We start from the raw sequence: 15,248 nt of genomic DNA on the forward strand, positions 1-15,248 counted from the left end.
TAGCCTCAACCTCCCAGTCTCAAGCAATCCTCCCACCTCAGCCTCCTGAGTATCTGGGACCACAGGCACACACCACTACACTGGGCTAATTTTGTTTACTTTTGTAGAGACAGGGTCTATGTTGCCCAGGCTAGTCTTGAACTCCTGGAGTCAAGCAATCTGCCCACCTTGGCCTCCCAAAGTGCCGGGATTACAGGCATGAGCACCTGGCCAGAAATGATATTTAAACTACAGCTGGAAGGATGGTTGGTGTTAACCAACTTGAGAGGCTGGAGTGGTGATGGGAAGAGAGGAATTGTGTCTCAGAAAAAGGGAACAGAATGTGCAATGGCCCCGAAGTGAGCCTGATCCACAGTGTGATTGTATCGAAAACTGCAACACCCTGAGAGGGAACTTTTTATTTTGCTGATGAGAAGACAAGGCTTGAGGAGGTTGGGCCACCGGCCTGGGACTCTGCACGTTGCATCCTGAGCCCCTGGGTTTTCCTGAGGACTCAGCCTGAGTCACCCAGGACTCAGCTGAGTCCAGAAGACCAGCCTCCTTTACCTGTGGAAAATGTTCAAAAAGTTTCAGGGTTAGTGAGGTTTCTGGGGAGGAAACTCATTGTGAAGGAGAAATCATAAAAAAAGAGAAGAATCCTGATTCTGAGGTGACTGAGGAGGCGATTCCGGGATTCCAGCATCCTTTCCCAACCCGGTTCCTCCTTGGATGTGGTCCCATCTGATACAGCTTTCCCAGAATGAATCATAATGCAAAACTGTCCAGATGCATGTAGATAAGTAAATAAATAAACCCAACAAGTGGCCCAATTCCTTCTTCCCGGAGGAAGTAGCTCAGTAGAGTCTACAGATACAAAACAGAGTGTGTCTTAAGATTTTAACTAATCACATTGTTGGTTTTCCCTGGGTTATTGAATAAGATCCACTCGGAAATAATGAAGACACCAATGTGCCCGGGCTCCTGGGCGAGTAAAGAGAAGGCAGCATTTGGCAATGCCTGGTGAAGGCCTAAGTGAGGTGTGGGTCATTCACTGTGATTTGCTCCACATTTATTTACAAGCCCAGCAAGCTGTCCCTACTGTCCCAAGGTAGGCAACCACAGCTTGACTTCCTGGGCTAGAGCAGGTGGTGTCTTTTTTGAGGAGGCCCCAAATGGCATCCCCCATACTCCCTGATATGATGACTATGACTGGGGCCTCCAAGTAGTGGGTGAGGCCTGGGCACCCACCTGTCTTGGGGTAACCACACCTACCTTGGTAAGCATTGGGTAACTAGGCATGAGGCACCCATCTGCATGGGCAATTTGTGCAATTACCCTGTGTGCCCAAGTGAATCAATGTTTACTTGCTGCAAAGCTGGGGAACCTCAACCTCGCCTGTGGTCCAGGGACCTCTAGGACAGCAGCACGAGAGGAATATCTGGTCCAAAGGGCTAAGGCATTCCTGGCCCAGTTTCAGGTACAGACTCCAGCAGACTCTCCTGTATCCATTCAGGGTTGAGAATGTTGAGGAACCTGGAGATATTTGAAAAATAACTCCAGAAACAAATGAAGCAATTTTTGAAGACAGGGCACAGTGAGGTGAATTAACTTGCCCTAGGTCACACAGTGAATACACAGCAGAGTCAGGACTTGAACCAGGCACAGGCAGACTCCAGCATCCCCTTCTACTCTTGGGTTAGTGTACTTATATCTATGGTTGCATATGTATGGAATAGAAGGTCTGGGAGCATGTACATCAAAGTGATTTTTCTTTACTAGTGAGATTATTGGGGAGGGAGGGGGCTTTCACTTTCTATTTTTCACAATCATGTATTATTTCTTCTTTTCACAAACTGTGTTAATTTTATATTTAGGAAAAAGTGAAAAGATGTGGTTTTGACCTGGTGCTCCAAATTGATAATGTTTATCAAATGCTTTAAAAATGTCCCAAGGGAATAATCACATGTAGTCAAGAGGATACAAGGCTGTTTCTGGAATCACTGATCTTCAACCCACTGCTTTATCACCTGACACAGTGCAGCACCTGTTGCTGGAACATTCCAGAGCCTTTAGGAGTGGAGCTTTGAAGAACATGCAATGACATGAGAAAATGTTAATGACATAGAGTTAAATATAGAAAGGAGGGTATGAAATTGTATACGGAGTATGATGCCATTGGTGTTTTTAAACAATTCTAGGCTAGGCACAGTGGCTCACGACTGTAATCCCAACACTTTGGGAGGCCAAGGTGGGAGGATAGCTTGAGCCCAGGAGTTTCAGACCAGCCTAGGCAACAAAGTGAGACCCCATCTCCACAAAAAAATGAAAAAATTAGCCGGGCATGGTGGTATGTGCCTATGGTCCCAGCTACTCAGGAGTCTGAGGCAGGAGGATTGCTTGAGCCCAAGAGGTTGAGGCTGCAGTGAGCCGAGATCATGCCACTGCACTCCTCCCCAGGTAACAGAGTGAGACTGTATTTAAAAAAATAAAAATAAAAATTTTAATCCTATGTACAAATACTAGAAAAATGTGCCAAATATTAATAACAGTTATCTTTGGGTGTCAGGGTTATAGTAACTTTAAGCTTCTTTCTACTTTTCTTCATTTTCTATGATTTGTAGAAATTGCGTGTAACTTTTCTACTCAGATAGAACAATAACAAAACAACTAATGTTTACTAGTGTTTTCTGTGCTAGGCATGTTACATGTTCTGTCTTATTTAATCTTCACCACAAACTTATGAATAGATGTGAGGGAATGAAGAGTTAGAAATGGGAAGTAATTTGTCCATTGTCACACAACTGGTATATGGTGAGGCTGGGATCTGAACCCAGACAGTCTAACTGCAGAGGCCACTGTCAACCACTATAAATGCTATTTTTCTTTAAAATAAATACAGTACTTCAAGGGCTGACTCCTGTTCGTTTTGCCCAGTAGGCACCATGGAGACCTGAAGCACAGCTACTATGGGTCATTGGGCAGGCTGTACTCTGCATGACAGAGCATGTACTCTGCTTGCTAAGCTGTGAGCCTTGGCAAGGAACTGTATCCATCTGGAGAAAGAGGTGCTTTTAATAAAAATGTGAATTAAAACTACAGTGAGATGCTACTACATACCTACCAGAAACATTAAAAAGATGGATAATACCAGCCAGGTGTGGTAGCTCATGCCTGTAGTCCCAGCACTTTGGGAGGCTGAGGTGGGGTGGATCATTTGAGCTCAGAAGTTCGAGACAAGCTTGGGTAACCTAGTGATACCCCGTCTCTACAAAAAATAGAAAAATTTAGCCCAGCATGGCCACACATGCCTGTAGACCCAGCTACTTGGGAGGCTGAGGTGGGAGGATCACTTGAGCTTGGGAGGTGGAGGTTGCAGTGAACTGAAATCATGCCACTGCACTCCAGCCTGGGTGACAGAGCAAGACTCTGTCTCAAAAAAAAAAAAAAATTAGACCAAATGTTGATGAGGCTGTGGAGCAACTGGAACTCTCATTCATTGTTGGTGGTGAAGTGATACATTGTTGGTGGTGCAATAAAGTGATACCACCACCTTGGAAAAAGATCTGTCATTTTTAAATAAAATTAAACATACACCTACCCTGTGACCCAGTCATTGTACTCTTAAGTATTTACTCAAAAGAAATGAAAGCATATGTTCACAAAAAGCCTTGTACAAGAGTGCTCATAGCACCTTTCTCATAATAGCCCCAAACTGTCAACAGCCCAGGTGTCCATCAATAGAAAAATGGACAAACTGCAATATATGCCTACAAAAGAATACTCCCCATTAATAAAAAGGAATGAATTAATGATATGCAGGAACAACATGGATGAATCTCAAAACGTTACATTGAATGAAAGAAGCCTTACATGAGAGATTATACAAGGTATGATTCCATTTATATGAATTTTCAGAACAGGCAAAACCAATCCACTGTGGAAAAATATTAGAACAGTGGGTTGCCTAGGGTGCTGGAGGGGAAAGAATTGACTGGGAAGGGGCATGAGAGAACTTTCTGGAGTGATGGGAATGTTCTTTATTTTGATAGAGTTTGGGGTCACAGGTGTATACATTTATCAAAACTCAATAAAAAGCACTTGTGCATTTCATCATAAATTTTACATCAAAAGGATAAAAGTTGTGAGCAAATATATGTGCATGCTGAAGTAGTTAAGGAAATTGTACTGATGCCTGCAATTTACTTTTAAATTCATAATGAAGTCGGAGCATTAATGAAAGTCTAAAAGAATGGCTTTATGAAAGAAAAGCAAGTGCAGTACAACATTCATAGTAAAATTTAAATGGTGAGTTTAAGGATATTCACTATAAAATGCTTTCAACTTTTGCTGTGATGTTTGAAAACTTTCATAATGAAACGTTGAAAAACACACTTGCTGTACACAAACATAATGTATGAAAGAAGTCAGGCACAAAAGGACACACGATATGTGATTTCATTTAGCTAAAGGACAAAATGAACTGATGAGATTAGAAGTCAGGATAACGGTCAGGACAGGGGGATGAGGGTGTATGTGTCTGTTGCTGGGAAAGTTCTGCTTCTGCACCTTGGGGTGGATAGCAGTGTTCAGGTTGCGAAAATTCATGATTGGTGCACTTTTCTATAATGTATATTACACTTTTCTGTACATATGTGTATTGTACTTAATAAAAACGGGTTTTAAAAGACTTGCCATGTTACCAACTCCTGCTTCAATCAGTATGTGGTAATAATTCACCATCTGTCTTACTCACAGAGAAATGTGGGTTCAAATTCTGGTTCTGCCACTTACCAGCTGTGGGATCAGGGACAAGTAACCTCCATAGGTCTGTTTTCTCCTCTGTTAAGAGGAATAATGACATCTCTTTCAGGGGAGGTGATGTTGAGATGGAAGGAGACAATACACACTTGTTGCTTGGCCCTGAGCCTGCCACATGGTATTAGGTTGGTGCAAAAGTTGCTGAGTTTTTGCCATTAAAAGTAATGGCAAGAACCGCAATTACTTTTGCACCAACTTAATAACTGCTTTCAGTGAGATTAAATGGTGGTGATTAATCAGTACCCTCAGGCTCCCCCTGTTTTCAACACCACCAGGGATGTCATGACTGGACAGCAAGAAAGGCTTTTGGATTGGCTGAGGTCCTTTGGGCCACTTGCTTAACTTCAACCTCTCTGAGCCTCAGTTTCCTCATCTACAAAGTGCAGATGATAATTCCTGCTGGGCGGGGTTGCTGTTAGCACCAGAAAAACTTTAGATCCATTAGCTTGAAGACGTCCAGGGTTTTCTGAGGACCTTCTTGTTTTGTTTTGTTTTGTTTTGTTTTTTTGAGACAGGGTCTCACTCTGTTGCCCAGACTGGAGTGCAGTTGCACAATCTCAGCTCACTGCAACCTCCAGCTCCCAGGCTCACGTAATTGTCCTGCTTCAGCCTCCCAAGTACCTGGGATTACAGGCATATGCCATTACCGCCTGGCTACCTTTTGTATGTTTTAGTGGAGACGGCGTTTCATCGTGTTGGCCAGGCTGGTCTTGAACTCCTGACCTCAAATGATCCACCTGCCTCAGCCTCCCAAAGTGCTGGGACTACAGGCATGAGCCACCGCGCCCAGCACCTTCTTGAAGTTTCAAACCCCACTGGGGATAATGGATGTAGCTTGGATGTCTTGGAATGGAGGCTCTGGGGTCCTCCCCAGGGTACAGTGACAACCCTTGTGGCACCTGCCCCTGGAGGCCAACACGGTAGCCTTGCTGCGGCAGCCTAGCGATTGCTCCAGTTATTAAATCAGGGATTGCACTTCAGTGAGTAACCTGTCACCCAGGAGCAGTTATCCACTGCTGCCACCACACAAAGGAAGCTCTGTTCAGGCACAAAGTGACTGCTCGGGGTGCTGGCGACCAGAGCTTCCCTCAGGCCAGGACTTGGGGCTGGGTGTCTGGCCCTGAAGATGGGTCTCAGCTTCCCAAAGGTGTCTGCCAAGCTCAGAGGCATTAGGATGTGCTCATTCCTGAGCTTCAAGACAGCTTGTCTACCACCCACCCACTCTGCCAGGACCCAGGCTGGCTTTCCTGGGGGCAGCTGGTCATTCTAGTGTGGTATGTATGCCAGCCATGGACCAGATGGTCTACAAGCCAAGGATCCTCAAATGGAGACCCTTGACCCCAGCCCAGGACTCCTCAGATGGAGAATCAGCCCATTCCTGCCCAAGAGGGACAGGTGCTTAGGACCAAGTGGGCAGTCAGTAAACACACATTAGAGAGAATAGTAACTAAGGGCTTAATTGCCAGGCAGCATGCCAAAGCATTACACACACTGTCACATTTGGACTGTTATTTATCCCATTCCTCAGATGAGGAAAATGAGGTTTAGAGAGATGATGTTACCTGCCCCAGAATCCATGGTTTGAGCCCAGCTTGGGTGACTTTGAAGGGCCCCCAATCTTTTTTTCTTTTTTCTTTTTCTTTTTCTTTTCTTTCTTTCTTTTTTTTTTTTTTTTGTTTTTGTTTTTGTTTTTGTTTTTGTTTTGAGACAGTGTCTCACTCCCATCACCCAGGCTGAAGTGTAGTGGCCTGATCATAGCTCATTGCCACCTCGAACTCCTGAGCTCAATTGATTCCACTGTCTCAGCCTCCTGAATAGCTGAGACTACAGGCAAGTGCCACCACACCCAGCTAGTTTTTTTGTATTTTTAGTAGAGATGGAGTCTCATGATGTTTCCCAGGTTGGTCTTGAACTCCTGGATCCACCCACCTCGGCCTCCCAAAGTGCTGGGATTACAAGCGTGAGCCACTGTGCCTGGCCAAGCCTCCACTCTTGCCCACCTTGTTATACTAGCAGCAAGTGATGACAACAATGATACCTGACTTTTAAGCACAGATAGTACATATGCTAAGCACTGTACATTCATTATTGGATTAAATTACTCGAACGACCCTATGAAGTAAGTATGATTATTCCTCATTTTATGGAAGAGGAAATTGAATAAATGAATGGCTGGTGGGCTTGGCCTCTCAATAACTAATTTTTATCACATACCTTCTCAACAGAATTGGGTATTAGGACAGGCACACTCATAGTGATGACCACCTTTCATCTCCACAACCCCAATACAACGTCAGTGTTAGTTCTTTCATTTTCTAGATGATATAACTGAGGCTTGAACAGTTAAGTTTCCCGTTATACAGCTAAAAGTGCTAGAGCTGCGATTCAAACCCTAGGCAATCTGCCCCCAGAATGCACATTCCTACCATTCTAAACTACTGTGCCAAACCTACAAGCCAGTTGCCTTTAGCCATGCTTAATTAAAGAACGGTGCCAGGTGAAATATGCCTGGCTGGGCTGGTTAAATTAATCGAGTGTCAACATATCTGGGTGGACAGTAAGACAAGTCAGTGTGAGTCGAAAGGACTGCGTAACTGCCCCAGGCCCCTGGTTTTTGAGGGGCAGTATTGCTTCGTGGTAAGGAGCCCAGAGTGCCAGAGCCAGCCTGCGTGGGTTCAAATCTCAGCTTTTCCACTGACCAGCCATATGACCTTCAGCATGTTGCTGAACTTTTCTGTACCTAGTTTATTCATCCGTAAAATGGGTATGATGATGGCAATATAACAGTGCCCATCTCCGAGGGCACATCTCCTAATATGAGAATTAAACCAGTTAATGTATGTAAAGTACTTAGCACACAGCCTGGCAGGCTGTCAGCATTGTATAAGCATCTGTGATTCCGTCCACGAGTTGGGCAATGGATGCAAGCACTTGAGTTTTGCCACATGCAAAAATATCTTTGCTGAGTTGTGATGTGATGTTATACCCTAGTTTTTATAGAGGGAGGATGTGACAAATAGTTAATGAAGAATGTGTCAGTGTCACTGGCGAAGCTGAGGACATTGTTCACCACGTTGCACAACGCCCTTTATCTCAACATTCCCATGCTCTCTCTGTTCCTCCCGGAGCTGAACACCAGGAAAGAGCACCTCTCTCCAGACCAGCACGTGTGATGTCTGGGAGCAGCACAAGACCCCTTTGGCTGTCAGGAATTTGGAAATAAAATGAAACAGGATGTTCGTTGGCTTAAGCTCAGGTCCTAGGACATTCTCCTTTTCCTATTGGTTGTTTTCTTTATCAAAAACATTGTTTCAACTTTGATGTTTTTGAAATGGCAATTGTTTTATAGATTATTTCTGATTTTAAAACATATGTATCTTGATTGTAAAGAAAAGAATTAATATTTCGATGTATGCCCTTACAGATGTTTGTGTATGCTTTGGGTATGTATAATGTGTGTGTGTGTTATGTATATTATATGCATGTGTATGTATAAACATGGATATGTGTGTGCATATGTTTTTGGAAACAAAATTTTAGAAAAGGGAAAATAGTGCCATACTGTTTTGAAACCTATCATTATCGGCCGGGCGCGATGGCTCATGCCTGTAACCCCAGCACTCTGGGAGGCCGAGGTGGGTGGATCAGGAGATCGAGACCATCCTGGCTAACGCGGTGAAGCCCCGTCTCTACTAAAAATACAAAAAATTAGCCGGGCGTGGTGGCGGGCGCCTGTATTCCCAGCTACTCGGGAGGCTGAGGCAGGAGAATGGCGGAGCTTGCAGTGAACCGAGATCATGCCACCACACTCCAGCCTGGGTGACAGAGCAGGACTCCATCGCATTAAAAAAAAACAAAAAAAAAAAACCTACCATTGTCTTTTAAGCTTACTGAAGACATTTTAAGGAGTTACAATATCTCAGGGTATGCTTGTTGAAAAGGAAAAGAAGTTACAATAACCACAGTCATCATTATTCATTCATTTAGCAAAATATGTATGATTCCCGTAAATATTTTCTAGGCACTCTCTCGAGGCTCTGAGAACATAAAACTGAACAAAATAGATAAGATCTGCCCCTCATAGGAGCTATCAAACCATAAACCACTAAAAATGATCATTTCAAATGTTGCTATGAAGAAAGTGATGCTCATGTGTTGAGGGCAACATTGAAAAGGGGATCATAAAAGCCTGCTTAGGTGACGTGCAATGGCTCATGCCTGTAATCCCAGCACTTTGGGAGGCAGAGGAGGGTGGATCACCTGAGGTCAGGAGTTCAAGACCAACCTGGTCAACATGGTGAAACCCAGTCTCTATTAAAATACAAAAAGTAGCCAGACGTGGTGTCAGGTGCCTGTAATCCCAGCTACTCAGGAGACTGAAGTGAGAGGATCACTTGAACTCGGGAGGCAGAGGTTGCAATGAGCCAAGATCATGGCACTGTATCCCAGCCTAGGTGGCAAAGTGAGACTCTATCCCAAAAAATAAAAATAATAAATAAATAAACATTTTTTAAAAATAAAGCCTGCTTTGAGAAAGGGATGTGTGAGCTGAAGTGTGAGTCATGAGAATGGGACAGCCTTGACCACATCCTGGCAGGAAAATGGAGGAATTGGCAAGTGCACAGGCCCTGTGGTGAGCGCAAGCGTGGTCCATTCTAGGAACAGCAAGAAGGCTACTGTGGCTGGAGCTGATCAACACACAGGTGGAGAGACTGGAAGGGGCCAGTTCTTGCAGATCCTGGGGAAGGGCTTGGATTTTTCTTTCAGTGTCATGCTCTGATTTAGCCATCCGAAGATCAAGATCACTGTGGCTGCTTGGTGGGGACTGCAGGGACCAAGAGTGGAAGCAAGGAGAACAATTGCAGGAATCTGGGTGGCATGCACTGGAGTGGCAGCAATAGACATGCCAAACCCTGGCTGGATTTAGACTTAATTTTGAAGTAAGTCAAAAGAGGTACTTGCAGAGGTAAGGAATAGGGGGTTCAAGGACAGCTCTGAAGCTTTGGATAACAACTTATAGTCAGCACTCTGTACCCAAGGATTCAGCCAACTGTGGATGGAAAATATTTCTTAAAAATACAGTAACAAGTGGGTGGCTGACAAGATGGCTGAATAGGAACAGCTCCAGTCTGCAGCTCCCAGTGAGATCAACACAGAAGGCGGATGATTTCCGCATTTCCAACTGAGGTACCCAGCTCATCTCATTGGTACTGGTTAGACAGTGGGTGCAGCCCACGGAAGGTGAGCCAAAGCAGGGTGGGGCATTGCCTCACCCAGGAAGTACAAGGGGTTGGGGAACTCCCTCCCCTAGCTAAGGGAAGCCATGAGGGATTGTGCCTTGAGGAATGGTGCCTTCCGGCCCAGATACTACACTTTTCCCATGGTCTTCGCAAACCATAGACCAGGAGATTCCCTCAGGTGCCTACACCACCAGGGCTCCAGGTTTCAAGCACAAAACTGGGTGGCCATTTGGGCAGATGCCGAGCTAGCTGCAGGAGTATTTTTTCATACCCCAGTGGTGCCTGGAACGCCAGCAAGACAGAACCATTCACTCCTCTGGAAAGGGGGCTGAAGCCAGGGAGCCCAGTGGTCTAGCTCAGCATATCCCACCCCCATGGAGCCCAGCAAGCTAAGATCCACTGACTTGAAATTCTCGCTGCCAGCACAGCAGCCTGAAGTCGACCTGGGACACTCGAGTTTGGTGGGAGAGGCATCCGCCATAACTGAGGCTTGAGTGGGTGGTTTTTCTCTCACAGTGTAAACAAAGCCTCTGGGAAGTTTGAACTGGGCGGAGCCCACCACAGCTCAGCAAAGCCGCTGTAGCCAGATTGCCTCTCTAGATTCCTCCTCTCTGGGCAGGGCATCTCTGAAAGAAAGGCAGCACCCCCAGTCAGGGGCTTATAGATAAAACTCCCTGGGACAGAGCACCTGGGGGAAGGGGTGGCTCTGGGCGCAGCTTCAGCAGACTTAAACATGCCTGCCTGCTGGCTGGGAAGAGAGCAGCGGATCTCCCAGCACAGCGCTCGAGCTCTGCTAAGGAACAGACTGCCTCCTCAAGTGGGTCCCGGACCCCCAAGCCTCCTGACTGGGAGATACCTCCCAGCAGGGATTGACAGACACCTCATATAGGAGAACTCCAGCTGGCATCTGGTGGGTACCCCCTCATACAGGAGAGCTCCAGCTGGCATCTGGCAGGTGCCCCTCTGGGACAAAACTTCCAGAGGAAGGAACAGGCAGCATTCTTTGCTGTTCTGCAGCCTCTGCTGGTGATACCCAGGCAAAGAGCATCTGGAGTGGACCTCCAGCAAACTCCAGCAGACCTGCAGCAGAAGGGCCTGACTGTTTTAAGGAAACTAACAAACAGAAAGGAATAGCATCAACATCAACAAAAAGGATGTCCACACAAAAACCCCATCTGAAGGTCACCAACATCAAACACCAAAGGTGGATAAATCCATGAAGATGAGGAAAAACCAGTGCAAAAAGGCTGGAAATTCCAAAAACCAGAACACTTCTTCTCCTCCAAAGGATCACAACTCTTCGCCAGCAAGAGAACAAAACTGGAGGGAGAATGAGTTTGTAGAATTGACAGAAGTAGGCCTCAGAAGGTGGGTAATAACAAACTCCTCTGAGCTAAAGAAGCATGTTCTAACCCAATGAGAGAAAGTTAAGAACCTTGAAAAAGGGTTAGAGGAATTGCTAACTAGAACAACCAGTTTAGAGAAGAACATAAATGACCTGATGGAGCTGAAAAACACAGGACGAGAACTTTGTGAAGTATACACAAGTATCAATAACTGAATTGATCAAGCAGAAGAAAGGATATCAGAGATTGAAGATCACCTAAATGAAATAAAGTGTGAAGACAAGATTAGAGAAAAAATAATGAAAAGGAACAAACAAAACCTCCAAGAAATATGGGACTATGTGAAAAGATCAAACCTACATTTGATTGGTGTACCTGAAAGTGGCAAGCAGAATGGAAACAAGTTGGAAAACATTCTTCAGGATATTATCCAGGAGAACTTTCCCAACCTAACAAGACAGGCCAACATTCAAATTCAGGAAATACAGAGAACACCACAAAGATACTCCTCAAGAAGAGCAACCCCAACACACATAATCATCAGATTCACCAAGGTTGAAATGAAGGAAATAATGTTAAGGGCAGCCAGAGAGAAAGGTTGGGTTACCCACAAAGGGAAGCCCATCAGACTAACAGCGGATCTCTCTGCAGAAACCCTACAATCCAGAAGAGAGTGGGGGCCAATATTCAACATTCTTAAAGAAAAGAATTTTCAACCCAGAATTTCATATCCAGCCAAACTAAGCTTCATAAGCGAAGGAGAAATAAAATCCTTTACAGACAATCAAATGCTGAGAGATTTTTGTTCTCATCAGGCCTGCCTTACAAGAGTTCCTGAAGGAAGCACTAAATATGGAAAGGAAAAACTGGTACCACCCACTGCAAAAACATACCAAATTGTAAAGACCGTCAACACTATGAAGAAATTGCATCAACTAATGGGCAAAATCACCAGATAGCATCATAATGACAGGATCAAATTCACACAACAATATTAGTCTTAAATGTAAATGGGCTAAATGCCCCAATTAAAAGACACAGACTGGCAAATTGGATAAAAAGTCAAGACCCATTGGTGTGCTGTATTCAAGAGACCCATCTAGGCCGGGCGCAGTGGCTCAAGCCTGTAATCCCAGCACTTTGGGAGGCCGAGACGGGCGGATCACGAGGTCAGGAGATCGAGAGACCATCCCGGCTAACACGGTGAAACCCCGTCTCTACTAAAAAAAATACAAAAAACTAGCCGGGCGAGGTGGCGGGCGCCTGTAGTCCCAGCTACTCGGGAGGCTGAGGCAGGAGAATGGCGTAAACCTGGGAGGCGGAGCTTGCAGTGAGCTGAGATCCGGCCACTGCACTCCAGCCTGGGTGACAGAGCAAGACTCTGTCTCAAAAAAAAAAAAAAAAAAGAGACCCATCTAATGTGCAAAGACACACATAAGGTCAAAATAAAGGGATGGAGGAAAATTTACCAAGACCAAAAAAAAAAAAAAAAAAAAAAGCAGAGGTTACAATCCTAGTCTCTGATAAAACAGACTTTAAACCAACAAAGATCAGAAAAGACAAAGAAGGGCATTACATAATGGTAAAGGGATCAATGAAACAAGAAGAGCTAACTTTCCTAAATGTATATGCACCCAATACAGGAGCACTCAGGTTCATAAAGCAAGTTCTTAAAGACCTACAAAGAGACTTAGACTCCCACACAATAATAGTGGAAGACTTTAACCCCACTGTCAATATTAGACAGATCAATGAGACAGAAAATTAACAATGATATTCAGGACGTGAACTCAGCTCTGGACCAAGTGGACCTAACTGACATCTACAAAACTCTCCACCCCAAATCAACAGAATATGCATTATTCTCAGCACCACATCACACTTATTCTAAAATTGACTACATAGTTGGAAGTGAAACACTCCTCAGAAAACACAAAAGAACAAAAATCATAACAAACAGTCTGTCAGACCACAGTGCAATCAAATTAGAACTCAGGATTAAGAAATTCACTGAAAACCACACAACTACATGGAAACTGAACAATCTGCTCCTGAATGACTACTGGGTAAATAATAAAATTAAGGCAGAAATAAATAAGTTCTTTGAAACCAATGAGAACAAAGACACAACATACCAGAATCGCTGGGACACAGCTAAAGCAGTGTTTAGAGGGAAACACTTTTTAGAGGGAAACATTTATAGCACTAAATACCCACAGGAGAAAGCAAGAAAGATCTAAAATCGACACCATAAAATCACAATTAAAAGAACTAGAGAAGCAAGAGCAAACAAATTCAAAAACTAGCAGAAGACAAGAAATAAGTAAGATGAGAGCACAACTGAAGGAGATAGAGACACTAAAAACCCTTCAAAAAATCAATGAATCCAGGAGATGGTTTTTTAAAAGATGAAAAATATAGATAGACCACTAACCAGACTAATAAAGAATAAAAGAGAGAAGGAATCAAATAGACAATAAAAGATGATAAAGGGGATATCACTACTGATACCACAGAAATACAAACTACCATCAGAGAATACTATAAACACCTCTACGCAAATAAACTAGAAAATCTGGACGAAATGGATAAATTCCTGAACACAACACCCTCCCAAGACTAAATCAGGAAGAAGTCGAATCTCTGAATAGACCAATAACAAGTTCTGAAATTGAGGCAGTAATTAACAGCCTACCAACCAAAAAAAGCCCAGGACAAGACGGATTCACAGCTGAATTCTACCAGAGGTACAAAAAGGAGCTGGTACCATTCCTTCTGAAATGATTCCAAACAATAGAAAAAGAGGGACTCCTCCCTAACTCATTTTAGGAGGCTAGCATCATCCTGATACCAAAGCCTGGCAGAGACAGAACAAAAAAAGAAAATTTTAGGCCAATATCCCTGATGAACATCGATGTGAAAATCCTCAATAAAATACTGGCAAACCAGATCCAGTAGCACATCAAAAAGCTTATCCACACGATTAAGTCAGCTTCATCCCTGGGACACAAGGCTGGTTCGACATATGCAAATTAATAAACGTAATCCATCACATAAGCAGAACCAATGACAAGAACCACATGATTATCTCAATAGGTGCAGAAAAGACCTTCAATAAAATTCAACACCCTTTCATGTTAAAAACTCTCAATAAACTAGGTATTGATGGAATATATCTCATATATGTAATAATAAGAGCTACTTATGACAAACCCACGGCCAATATCATACTGAATGAGCAAAAGCTGGAAGCATTCCCTTTGAAAACCAGCACAAGGCAAGGATGACCTCTCTTACCACTCCTATTCAACATAGTGTTGGAAGTTTTAGCCAGGGCAATCAGGCAAGAGAAAGAAGTAAAGAGTATTCAAATAGGAAGAGAGGAAGTCAAATTGTGTCTGTTTGCAGATGACATGATTGTATATTTAGAAAACCCCATTGTCTCAGCCCAAAATCTCCTTAAGCTGACAAGCAACTTCAGCAAAATCTCAGCATAAAAAATCAAAGTGCAAAAATTACAAGCATTCCTATACACCAATAATAGACAAACAGAGGGCCAAATCTTGAGTGAACTCCCATTCACAATTGCTACAAAGAGAATAAAATACCTAGGAATACAACTTACAAGGGATGTGAATACCTCTTCAAGGAGAACTACAAACCACTGCTTAAGGAAATAAGAGAGGACACAAACAAATGGAAAAACATTCCATGCTCATGGATAGGAAGAATCAATATCGTGAAAATGGCCATACTGCCCAAAGTGATTTGTAGATTCAATGCTATTCCCATCAAACTACCATTGACTTTCTTCACAGAATTAAAAAAACAAAACAAAACAAAACAAACAAACAAACAAAAACTA

General features: G+C 43.7%; 1 long non-coding RNA gene across 1 annotated transcript in view; it reads right to left on the reverse strand.

Annotated features, from left to right (window-relative positions):
• Positions 1-383: 383 nt before the first annotated feature.
• LOC141408614 (uncharacterized) overlaps positions 384-15,248 on the reverse strand; it is a 46,099-nt gene continuing 31,234 nt past the window's right edge. Inside the window, exon 3 of the long non-coding RNA XR_012424472.1 lies at positions 384-546. This is a non-coding gene — a long non-coding RNA (uncharacterized lncRNA). The remainder of the gene's footprint in view (positions 547-15,248) is intronic.

The sequence above is a fragment of the Macaca fascicularis genome, chromosome 1, assembly GCF_037993035.2.
Source record: "Macaca fascicularis isolate 582-1 chromosome 1, T2T-MFA8v1.1".
In the NCBI taxonomy this organism is placed as follows: domain Eukaryota; kingdom Metazoa; phylum Chordata; class Mammalia; order Primates; family Cercopithecidae; genus Macaca; species Macaca fascicularis.